General features: G+C 49.3%; 3 non-coding genes across 3 annotated transcripts; all 3 read left to right on the top strand.

The window, feature by feature from the left end:
* Window positions 1-826: 826 nt before the first annotated feature.
* On the top strand, window positions 827-899 carry TRNAT-UGU (transfer RNA threonine (anticodon UGU)). Its single transcript has one exon. It is a non-coding gene; the product is annotated as a tRNA-Thr (tRNA).
* A 1384-nt stretch (window positions 900-2283) lies between these two features.
* On the top strand, window positions 2284-2356 carry TRNAT-UGU (transfer RNA threonine (anticodon UGU)). The gene has a single exon. It is a non-coding gene; the product is annotated as a tRNA-Thr (tRNA).
* Window positions 2357-12087: 9731 nt separating this feature from the next.
* On the top strand, window positions 12088-12160 carry TRNAT-UGU (transfer RNA threonine (anticodon UGU)). The gene has a single exon. It is a non-coding gene; the product is annotated as a tRNA-Thr (tRNA).
* The last annotated feature ends 340 nt before the right edge of the window (window positions 12161-12500 follow it).

Raw genomic sequence — 12500 nt, 5'->3', positions numbered from 1 at the left:
CAGCTTTTAAGCTTTTCTTTGCATGCATTCACATTCTCTAGCTCCACTACCGCTCAACGTCTAGGACAAAAAATAACTTGTCTTGGAACCAAGCATAAAGGGTTCCATAGCTCAGGGGTTAGAGCACTGGTCTTGTAAACCAGGGGTCGCGAGTTCAAATCTCGCTGGGGCCTACCTGCAAGGCTTGGTGACTGTATCTCACATAGCAGCGTAATAAGATTTTTTTCCCAAGGGCACGTTAGGGTGGAAATGTTTGAAGGATAATCTAGATAATGAAATCAAAACGTTAGGATGACTTGACTTTCCGGAGTTCTTGAATTAGACAATATCTACTAGAAACACCCACTTTCTAATTCTGCATCCAAGGAAAAGTGCACTCGAAGCAAACGGCCATCTCTTGTTGACAGCAAAACGCTTGCTTTCTGCGTGTCCTTCTATTAAATCACTACTTTGCACTTTTAACATCCGGCTTTGTTGTTTCCTTCCAACGCTTTGGAAATAATGAGGGTAGCAATGAATGGTGACAAGGGTAAAGCTGCTTCTATCGCAATTTCTCCATCAAGTAACCTTCAGCGGATTTATTTTACGGGCACATTAGATCAACCTGTGAGCGTCGTCGGTCTCACCGAACCCCAAGCATCACAGGTCAGGATGGCCGAGCGGTCTAAGGCGCTGCGTTCAGGTCGCAGTCTCCCCTGGAGGCGTGGATTCGAATCCCACTTCTGACAGCTTTTAAGCTTTTCTTTGCATGCATTCACATTCTCTAGCTCCACTACCGCTCAACGTCTAGGACAAAAAATAACTTGTCTTGGAACCAAACATAAAGGGCTCCATAGCTCAGGGGTTAGAGCACTGGTCTTGTAAACCAGGGGTCGCGAGTTCAAATCTCGCTGGGGCCTACCTGCAAGGCTTGGTGACGTGACTGTATCTCACATAGCAGCGTATTAAGAATTTTTTCCCAAGGGCACGTTAGGGTGGAAATGTTTGAAGGATAATCTAGATAATGAAATCAAAACGTTAGGATGACTTGACTTTCCGGAGTTCTTGAATTAGACAATATCTACTAGAAACACCCACTTTCTAATTCTGCATCCAAGGAAAAGTGCACTCGAAGCAAACGGCCATCTCTTGTTGACAGCAAAACGCTTGCTTTCTGCGTGTCCTTCTATTAAATCACTACTTTGCACTTTTAACATCCGGCTTTGTTGTTTCCTTCCAACGCTTTGGAAATAATGAGGGTAGCAATGAATGGTGACAAGGGTAAAGCTGCTTCTATCGCAATTTCTCCATCAAGTAACCTTCAGCGGATTTATTTTACGGGCACATTAGATCAACCTGTGAGCGTCGTCGGTCTCACCGAACCCCAAGCATCACAGGTCAGGATGGCCGAGCGGTCTAAGGCGCTGCGTTCAGGTCGCAGTCTCCCCTGGAGGCGTGGGTTCGAATCCCACTTCTGACAGCTTTTAAGCTTTTCTTTGCATGCATTCACATTCTCTAGCTCCACTACCGTTCAACGTCTAGGACAAAAAATAACTTGTCTTGGAACCAAGCATAAAGGGCTCCATAGCTCAGGGGTTAGAGCACTGGTCTTGTAAACCAGGGGTCGCGAGTTCAAATCTCGCTGGCGCCTACCTGCAAGGCTTGGTGACTGTATCTCACATAGCAGCGTATTAAGAATTTTTTCCCAAGGGCACGTTAGGGTGGAAATGTTTGAAGGATAATCTAGATAATGAAATCAAAACGTTAGGATGACTTGACTTTCCGGAGTTCTTGAATTAGACAATATCTACTAGAAACACCCACTTTCTAATTCTGCATCCAAGGAAAAGTGCACTCGAAGCAAACGGCCATCTCTTTTTGACAGCAAAACGCTTGCTTTCTGCGTGTCCTTCTATTAAATCACTACTTTGCACTTTTAACATCCGGCTTTGTTGTTTCCTTCCAACGCTTTGGAAATAATGAGGGTAGCAATGAATGGTGACAAGGGTAAAGCTGCTTCTATCGCAATTTCTCCATCAAGTAACCTTCAGCGGATTTATTTTACGGGCACATTAGATCAACCTGTGAGCGTCGTCGGTCTCACCGAACCCCAAGCATCACAGGTCAGGATGGCCGAGCGGTCTAAGGCGCTGCGTTCAGGTCGCAGTCTCCCCTGGAGGCGTGGGTTCGAATCCCACTTCTGACAGCTTTTAAGCTTTTCTTTGCATGCATTCACATTCTCTAGCTCCACTACCGCTCAACGTCTAGGACAAAAAATAACTTGTCTTGGAACCAAGCATAAAGGGCTCCATAGCTCAGGGGTTAGAGCACTGGTCTTGTAAACCAGGGGTCGCGAGTTCAAATCTCGCTGGGGCCTACCTGCAAGGCTTGGTGACTGTATCTCACATAGCAGCGTAATAAGAATTTTTTCCCAAGGGCACGTTAGGGTGGAAATGTTTGAAGGATAATCTAGATAATGAAATCAAAACGTTAGGATGACTTGACTTTCCGGAGTTCTTGAATTAGACAATATCTACTAGAAACACCCACTTTCTAATTCTGCATCCAAGGAAAAGTGCACTCGAAGCAAACGGCCATCTCTTGTTGACAGCAAAACGCTTGCTTTCTGCGTGTCCTTCTATTAAATCACTACTTTGCACTTTTAACATCCGGCTTTGTTGTTTCCTTCCAACGCTTTGGAAATAATGAGGGTAGCAATGAATGGTGACAAGGGTAAAGCTGCTTCTATCGCAATTTCTCCATCAAGTAACCTTCAGCGGATTTATTTTACGGGCACATTAGATCAACCTGTGAGCGTCGTCGGTCTCACCGAACCCCAAGCATCACAGGTCAGGATGGCCGAGCGGTCTAAGGCGCTGCGTTCAGGTCGCAGTCTCCCCTGGAGGCGTGGGTTCGAATCCCACTTCTGACAGCTTTTAAGCTTTTCTTTGCATGCATTCACATTCTCTAGCTCCACTACCGCTCAACGTCTAGGACAAAAAATAACTTGTCTTGGAACCAAGCATAAAGGGTTCCATAGCTCAGGGGTTAGAGCACTGGTCTTGTAAACCAGGGGTCGCGAGTTCAAATCTCGCTGGGGCCTACCTGCAAGGCTTGGTGACTGTATCTCACATAGCAGCGTATTAAGAATTTTTTCCCAAGGGCACGTTAGGGTGGAAATGTTTGAAGGATAATCTAGATAATGAAATCAAAACGTTAGGATGACTTGACTTTCCGGAGTTCTTGAATTAGACAATATCTACTAGAAACACCCACTTTCTAATTCTGCATCCAAGGAAAAGTGCACTCGAAGCAAACGGCCATCTCTTGTTGACAGCAAAACGCTTGCTTTCTGCGTGTCCTTCTATTAAATCACTACTTTGCACTTTTAACATCCGGCTTTGTTGTTTCCTTCCAACGCTTTGGAAATAATGAGGGTAGCAATGAATGGTGACAAGGGTAAAGCTGCTTCTATCGCAATTTCTCCATCAAGTAACCTTCAGCGGATTTATTTTACGGGCACATTAGATCAACCTGTGAGCGTCGTCGGTCTCACCGAACCCCAAGCATCACAGGTCAGGATTAGTGATGGACGAACTTCCGACGGGACGTTTCGCGAACGCGAAACGCGAACGGACACAAACGTTCGCGAAAACGACCGTTCGCCGCGGGCTCCATTGACTTCAATGGGAGGCGAATTTCGCAAACCTTTAGGTCGAATTTGCGGCCACGGGGTAATTATTAGGGGGTAGCACGTAGTCCCACCACCTGGACAATAGCATAATACATGTATGAGGTGAATTTGGGATCGATAACTACAAGCATTTTTTTTTTATTTGGGAAATTGTTCTGACAATTCAGGACTATGGAGCTAATGAAGGCAATGGAGGAGAGGGAAGGTCAGGGACCAGGGTAGGCAAACAAGAGGGTGCAGGAGATACAGAGCACTGACAGCAGCACCGTAATACAGAGCACTGACATCAGCACCGTGACATACAGCGCTGACAGCAGCTCCGTGACATACAGCGCTGACAGCAGCTCCGTGACATACAGCGCTGACAGCAGCTCCGTGACATACAGCGCTGACAGCAGCTCCGTGACATACAGCGCTGACAGCAGCTCCGTGACATACAGCGCTGACAGCAGCACCGTGACATACAGCGCTGACAGCAGCTCCGTGACATACAGCGCTGACAGCAGCTCCGTGACATACAGCGCTGACAGCAGCTCCGTGACATACAGCACTGACAGCAGCTCCGTGACATACAGCGCTGACAGCAGCTCCGTGACATACAGCGCTGACAGCAGCACCGTGACATACAGCGCTGACAGCAGCTCCGTGACATACAGCGCTGACAGCAGCTCCGTGACATACAGCGCTGACAGCAGCTCCGTGACATACAGCGCTGACAGCAGCTCCGTGACATACAGCGCTGACAGCAGCTCCGTGACATACAGCGCTGACAGCAGCTCCGTGACATACAGCGCTGACAGCAGCTCCGTGACATACAGCGCTGACAGCAGCTCCGTGACATACAGCGCTGACAGCAGCTCCGTGACATACAGCGCTGACAGCAGCTCCGTGACATACAGCGCTGACAGCAGCACCGTAAGCAGCCCCAGGAGGAAGTCAGCACAGCACAGGGATGGTGTGATCCCCTCATAATAAGAACCCCCAGGAGGAAGTCAGCACAGCACAGGGATGGTGGGAGCCCCTCATAATAAGAACACCCAGGAGGAAGTCAGCACAGCACAGGGATGGTGGGAACCCCTCATAATAAGCAGCCCCAGTAGAAATATGACACCGCTCAACCTCTTCAAAGAGGAGGGTAGGGGCATATAGTACGGTGTGCTTTTTTGGGTCAGGGAAGTGAGCCAAATGAATTAAGAAGGTCTGTGTGCTTGATTCCAAAAATTGTTTATAGACATATACATGGTCTACTGATCACATGTGTTGAATTCCTCCGAGATCCATGCCTCATTCATTTTTAGAAATGTGAGGTAGTTAACACTGTGGTGAGCTAGGCGAGTACGCTTATCGGTCACAATCCCCCCTGCTGCGCTGAACGTCCTTTCGGACAGGACACTGGATGAGGGGCAAGCCAACAGTTCGATTGCAAATTGGGCAAGCTCTGGCCAGAGGTCAAGCCTGCCCACCCAGTAGTCTAGGGGTTCATCACTCCTCAGAGCGTCCACATCGGCCGTTAACCCAATGTAGTCGGACACCTGACGGTCTAGGCGTTCCCTGATGCTGGATCCGGATGACACCTGTCGATGGGTCGGCTGAAAGAATGACCTCATATCCGAAGTCACCAACACATCTTCAAACCGGCCTCTTCTTGCAGGCGCTGTTGGATTGGTACCCGCAAATCCTTCTCTGGGAGTGGGAATTGCTCCTCTGCCAGCGCACGCAAAAGCAGAATGCAGCATTTCTCGAAGCAAGGCCTGGAAGTGCTGCATTCTGACAGCCCTCTGCGACGGCGGTAACATTTCCGCCATTTTGTGTTTGTACCGGGGGTCTAAGTACGTTGCCACCCAGTACTGGTCCTTGACCCTCATGCTTTTTATACGGGGGTCCCTATTAAAACACTGGAGCATGAAGGCCCCCATTTGCACTAAAGTGGAAGCGGTGTGGTGGCCTGGCTCCTGCTCATCATCCAGGATAATGTCGTCCTCTTCATTCTCCTCTCCCCATCCTCGCACAACAGGGATCCCAGAAAGGTTTAAAGCATGCTCTTCTTGCTCCTGCTCATCCGCCCCGGCACCATCCTCCTCTGACTCCTCATCAGACTCCTGTTGTTGACTTGTCTCAGATAGAGTAGCCCCCCCTGGGAATTCATCCAGCATTGCGACTTCCTCATCTTCCCGCTCCTGCTCCTCCACAGCCTGATCAATGACACGACGCAATGCACGCTCCAGAAAGAAGGCATAAGGTACCATGTCACTGATGGCGCCATGGCTGCGACTGACCAGTTTGGTGATCTCCTCAAATGGCCGCAGAAGTCTGCATGTGTCGCGCATGAGCAGCCACTGGCGCGGTGAAAAAAAACCCAGCTCCCCAGAACCGTTTCTTTCGCAGAGTTCATACAGGTAGACGTTAACTGCACGTTTCTGCTGGAGCAGCCTATCAAGCATATAGAAGGTTGAGTTCCATCGCGTCGGGCAATCGCAAATAAGACGTCTGACCGGCAGATGGTGTCGCCGCTGAATGTCAGCAAGGCGAGCCATGGCCGTGTAAGATCTTCTGAAATGGGCCGAGATTTTCCTTGCCTGCCGCAAGATGTCCTGGACCCCAGGGTATTTGACAAGGAATCGCTGCACGACCAAGTTTAAGACGTGTGCCATGCACGGCACGTGCGTGATTTTGCCCTGTTTCAATGCGCTAAGCAGATTGGCACCGTTGTCACACACCACTTTACCAACTGTCAAATTGAGCGGTGTTAGCCACTCATCTGCCTGTGAACGCAAAGCTGAAAGGAGTGCCGGGCCAGTGTGGCTCTTTGCTTCCAGGCACAACAGACGCAGCACGGCATGGCAACGTCTCACCTGGCATGTGGAATAGGTTCTGGGGAGCTTGGGCGGTGCAGTGGAAGAGACGCTAGCAGCGGAAAAGGAGGAGGCAGCTGAGGAGGAGAGGGAGGAGGATGGAGTAGGAGGAGGAGAAGAAGAGTCAGGCCTGCATGCAATCCGTGGCGGTAAAACCAAATCTACACGGGTGCCACGGGTTACATGCTTGACGGCCGTCAGAAGGTTCACCCAGTGGGCAGTAAAACTGATATACCTTCCCTGCCCGTGTTTGCTAGACCACGTGTCTGTGGTCAGATGTATCTTGGCACCGACACTGTGTGCCAGAGATACATTCACTTGCCGCTGAACATGGCCATATAGCTCTGGGATGCCCTTCTCTGAGAAATACTTCCTTCCTGGGACCTTCCATTGTGGTGTTCCAATGGCCACAAATTTGCGAAAGGCCTCCGAGTCCACCAGTTTATATGGCAGTAGTTGGCGGGCTATGAGTTCTGACAAGCCAGCCGCCAACCGTTGGGCAAGAGGGTTATCCGGCGTCATCATTTTTTTACGCTCAAACATTAGGCCCACGGAAGCCTGCCTTTTTGCAGAAAAATGTGAGCTTGGCGTGATGGAAGGTGGAGTGGAGGACAATTGTGAGGAGAGAGGAGAAGGAGAAGTAGAAGACGAGGCTGGACGGTGAGAGCCTGCAGTGTGGCTTTGTGTGTTCCGTTGCTCCCACTGGGCTCGGTGATGGCTGCTCATGTGCCTTCTTAAGGCGGTCGTCCCTAGGTGAGTATTGGGCTTACCGCGACTAACGCGTTGACTGCAAAGATTGCAGATGGCAACGCTATTGTCAGCAGCGGACACGTTAAAAAAAGCCCACACTGCGGAGCCATGTGCCGGTGTCCTGGGAGCGCCAGATGTGACCGTACATGGTCGATGACTCGCTCCTGATACATTTGCAGTCTGCTTTGTCCCTGCTGTGCAATGTAAGTCATTGCTGCTTCTCCTCCCTATCTGCTGGTCCATATCTCCCTCTGAACTCCCCTCCTCTTCCTCTCTTGTGGGCACCCACGTGACATCACTAGACACGTCATCATCAACGTCACCTTCCCCACCGCTATAAGTAGAGTAGGCAGCAACACCGGGGACCAACCTCCTCCTTGGGCTGATCTGGGTACTGGCGTCAGACTGCTGAGTAGCGCTTGTTGCTACCTCCTCTTCCTGATCCAATACCAAGAGTGGCTGCGCATCAGAAATGTCCTCTTGATATGGATCGGAAAATAATTCCAGTGACTCAAGCGGAAGGTATGTGGTGGTGGTAGTGGTGGTCGTGTTGTTGGTGGTAGTGTCTTTGGGGGTGCACATAGCAGAGAGTGAAGAAGAGGGTGCAGATCGAGAGGATGAGGAGGGTGCAGAAGAGTAAGGCTGAGCGAGCCACTCAACCAAGTCTGGTGCATCCTTTAAAGTAATTGAACGCACCTTCTGCAACTTCCCACTTTGGCTCAAGCCTGTTGCTCCTGCCCTACCCCTACCACCCCTGCGGAAGGGCCTGCCTCTTCCTCTGCATGTCATTTTTTAAATGACCCTGTGACAAAACTCTTAGTCCCTATACCGCTGAAGGACTGCTGCAGTATAGGTGAGCGGTCAGCAGTGGTGCACGTCAACCCTATCTATTGTGGACCTATAGCGGTCCTTACAGAACAGCAGACTGTACCGCACTCAAGCCTATGTACCGTAGCACCCTATACCAAGTTACCAGTCCTTATAAGAACTTTTGTGGACCAAGCAGGTTGTGTATTAGTGTTTAGCAGACTGTACGTCAGTCCCTATACCGCTGAAGGACTGCTGCAGTATAGGGCAGCGGTCAGCAGTGGTGCACGTCAACCCTATCTATTGTGGACCGATAGCGGTCCTTACAGAACAGCAGACTGTACCGCACTCAAGCCTATGTACCGTAGCACCCTATACCAAGTTACCAGTCCTTATAAGAACTTTTGTGGACCAAGCAGGTTGTGTGTTAGTGTTTAGCAGACTGTGCGTCAGTCCCTATACCGCTGAAGGACTGCTGCAGTATAGGGCAGCGGTCAGCAGTAGTGCACGGCAACCCTATGTATTGTGGACCGATAGCGGTCCTTACAGAACAGCAGACTGTAACGCACTCAGGCCTATGTACCGTAGCACCCTATACCAAGTTACCAGTCCTTATAAGAACTTTTGTGGACCAAGCAGGTTGTGTGTTAGTGATTAGCAGACTGTACGTCAGTCCCTATACCAATGAAGGACTGCTGCAGTATAGGGCAGCGGTCAGCAGTAGTGCACGGCAACCCTATGTATTGTGGACCGATAGCGGTCCTTACAGAACAGCAGACTGTAACGCACTCAGGCCTATGTACCGTAGCACCCTATACCAAGTTACCAGTCCTTATAAAAACTTTTGTGGACCAAGCAGGTTGTGTGTTAGTGTTTAGCAGACTGTGCGTCAGTCCCTATACCGCTGAAGGACTGCTGCAGTATAGGGCAGCGGTCAGCAGTGGTGCACGTCAACCCTATCTATTGTGGACCGATAGCGGTCCTTACAGAACAGCAGACTGTACCGCACTCAAGCCTATGTACCGTAGCACCCTATACCAAGTTACCAGTCCTTATAAGAACTTTTGTGGAACAAGCAGGTTGTGTGTTAGTGATTAGCAGACTGTACGTCAGTCCCTATACCAATGAAGGACTGCTGCAGTATAGGGCAGCGGTCAGCAGTAGTGCACGGCAACCCTATGTATTGTGGACCGATAGCGGTCCTTACAGAACAGCAGACTGTACTGCACTCAGGCCTATGTACCGTAGCACCCTATACCAAGTTACCAGTCCTTATAAAAACTTTTGTGGACCAAGCAGGTTGTGTGTTAGTGTTTAGCAGACTGTGCGTCAGTCCCTATACCGCTGAAGGACTGCTGCAGTATAGGGCAGCGGTCAGCAGTAGTGCACGGCAACCCTATGTATTGTGGACCGATAGCGGTCCTTACAGAACAGCAGACTGTAACGCACTCAGGCCTATGTACCGTAGCACCCTATACCAAGTTACCAGTCCTTATAAGAACTTTTGTGGACCAAGCAGGTTGTGTGTTAGTGATTAGCAGACTGTACGTCAGTCCCTATACCAATGAAGGACTGCTGCAGTATAGGGCAGCGGTCAGCAGTAGTGCACGGCAACCCTATGTATTGTGGACCGATAGCGGTCCTTACAGAACAGCAGACTGTAACGCACTCAGGCCTATGTACCGTAGCACCCTATACCAAGTTACCAGTCCTTATAAAAACTTTTGTGGACCAAGCAGGTTGTGTGTTAGTGTTTAGCAGACTGTGCGTCAGTCCCTATACCGCTGAAGGACTGCTGCAGTATAGGGCAGCGGTCAGCAGTAGTGCACGGCAACCCTATGTATTGTGGACCGATAGCGGTCCTTACAGAACAGCAGACTGTAACGCACTCAGGCCTATGTACCGTAGCACCCTATACCAAGTTACCAGTCCTTATAAGAACTTTTGTGGACCAAGCAGGTTGTGTGTTAGTGATTAGCAGACTGTACGTCAGTCCCTATACCAATGAAGGACTGCTGCAGTATAGGGCAGCGGTCAGCAGTAGTGCACGGCAACCCTATGTATTGTGGACCGATAGCGGTCCTTACAGAACAGCAGACTGTAACGCACTCAGGCCTATGTACCGTAGCACCCTATACCAAGTTACCAGTCCTTATAAGAACTTTTGTGGAACAAGCAGGTTGTGTGTTAGTGATTAGCAGACTGTACGTCAGTCCCTATACCAATGAAGGACTGCTGCAGTATAGGGCAGCGGTCAGCAGTAGTGCACGGCAACCCTATGTATTGTGGACCGATAGCGGTCCTTACAGAACAGCAGACTGTAACGCACTCAGGCCTATGTACCGTAGCACCCTATACCAAGTTACCAGTCCTTATAAGAACTTTTGTGGACCAAGCAGGTTGTGTGTTAGTGATTAGCAGACTGTACGTCAGTCCCTATACCAATGAAGGACTGCTGCAGTATAGGGCAGCGGTCAGCAGTAGTGCACGGCAACCCTATGTATTGTGGACCGATAGCGGTCCTTACAGAACAGCAGACTGTACTGCACTCAGGCCTATGTACCGTAGCACCCTATACCAAGTTACCAGTCCTTATAAAAACTTTTGTGGACCAAGCAGGTTGTGTGTTAGTGTTTAGCAGACTGTGCGTCAGTCCCTATACCGCTGAAGGACTGCTGCAGTATAGGGCAGCGGTCAGCAGTAGTGCACGGCAACCCTATGTATTGTGGACCGATAGCGGTCCTTACAGAACAGCAGACTGTAACGCACTCAGGCCTATGTACCGTAGCACCCTATACCAAGTTACCAGTCCTTATAAGAACTTTTGTGGACCAAGCAGGTTGTGTGTTAGTGATTAGCAGACTGTACGTCAGTCCCTATACCAATGAAGGACTGCTGCAGTATAGGGCAGCGGTCAGCAGTAGTGCACGGCAACCCTATGTATTGTGGACCGATAGCGGTCCTTACAGAACAGCAGACTGTACCGCACCCAAGCCTATGTACCGTAGCACCCTAGACAGACCAAGTTACCAGTCCTGATAAAGAGCTTTGTGGAACAAGTGAGTTGTGAATGATTAGCAGACTGCAGCAGAAGGGCAGCAGTCAAGTATAATATTCTTTCTATATTTGGAAGAAAGAATATTATACGTGTACAAGCCTATTACCGTACCACTGATACCAGTCCTGAAAAGAACCTTTGTGGAACTAATAGTAACAGCAAGTCTTTAAAATTATCCTCACTGCCTGACACACTGCTTCCTGCCTGTCCCTATACAAATTGGCAAAAAAGAGTAGGCTGGAACGATTAGCTGGAACAGCTCTTTTGTGGACCTGATAGTAACAGCTAATGATGATGATGATGATGATGATGAAGAAAGACTAATCTGGCTGAGCTGTCCCTAAAATAGCAGCATACAGCGCTCTGTCCCTTTATCTAAACTGACAAAAGAAACTCAGGCTGCTGACCTAACACCTATACCAGTCCTGAAAAGAACTTTTGTGTACCAAATAGCTAGCGTTTTCTCTGTCCCTACTCCACACAGGATCCTTTCCCTACAGTGACAGAAGAAAGAATGTAAAATGGCCACCGGATCGGGTGTATTTATAGGTTAGGGGGAATGTCCAAGTGTCCATGAGCTGTCATGTCTCAATTGGTTGTCCTGTAACACATGATAAACGTGTCACGAAAGGTTAAAGTTCTTGTATACATTAAACACGTAAGTCCGCCGGGGCGAACGACGGAAAAAGGCGTTCGAACCCGCGGACGGCGAAAGTCGGAAATTCGCCGCGAAACGACCGCCGGGCGAACCGTTCGGCCATCACTAGTCAGGATGGCCGAGCGGTCTAAGGCGCTGCGTTCAGGTCGCAGTCTCCCCTGGAGGCGTGGGTTCGAATCCCACTTCTGACAGCTTTTAAGCTTTTCTTTGCATGCATTCACATTCTCTAGCTCCACTACCGCTCAACGTCTAGGACAAAAAATAACTTGTCTTGGAACCAAACATAAAGGGCTCCATAGCTCAGGGGTTAGAGCACTGGTCTTGTAAACCAGGGGTCGCGAGTTCAAATCTCGCTGGGGCCTACCTGCAAGGCTTGGTGACTGTATCTCACATAGCAGCGTATTAAGAATTTTTTCCCAAGGGCACGTTAGGGTGGAAATGTTTGAAGGATAATCTAGATAATGAAATCAAAACGTTAGGATGACTTGACTTTCCGGAGTTCTTGAATTAGACAATATCTACTAGAAACACCCACTTTCTAATTCTGCATCCAAGGAAAAGTGCACTCGAAGCAAACGGCCATCTCTTGTTGACAGCAAAACGCTTGCTTTCTGCGTGTCCTTCTATTAAATCACTACTTTGCACTTTTAACATCCGGCTTTGTTGTTTCCTTCCAACGCTTTGGAAATAATGAGGGTAGCA

The sequence above is a fragment of the Lithobates pipiens genome, unplaced genomic scaffold (genome assembly GCF_037356315.1).
Source record: "Lithobates pipiens isolate NorthernLeopardFrog02 unplaced genomic scaffold, aLitPip1_a1.2 Scaffold_28, whole genome shotgun sequence".
Taxonomy (NCBI): domain Eukaryota; kingdom Metazoa; phylum Chordata; class Amphibia; order Anura; family Ranidae; genus Lithobates; species Lithobates pipiens.
Note: the sequence above shows the minus strand (reverse complement) of the source record. Positions and strands in the feature narration are given on the sequence as shown.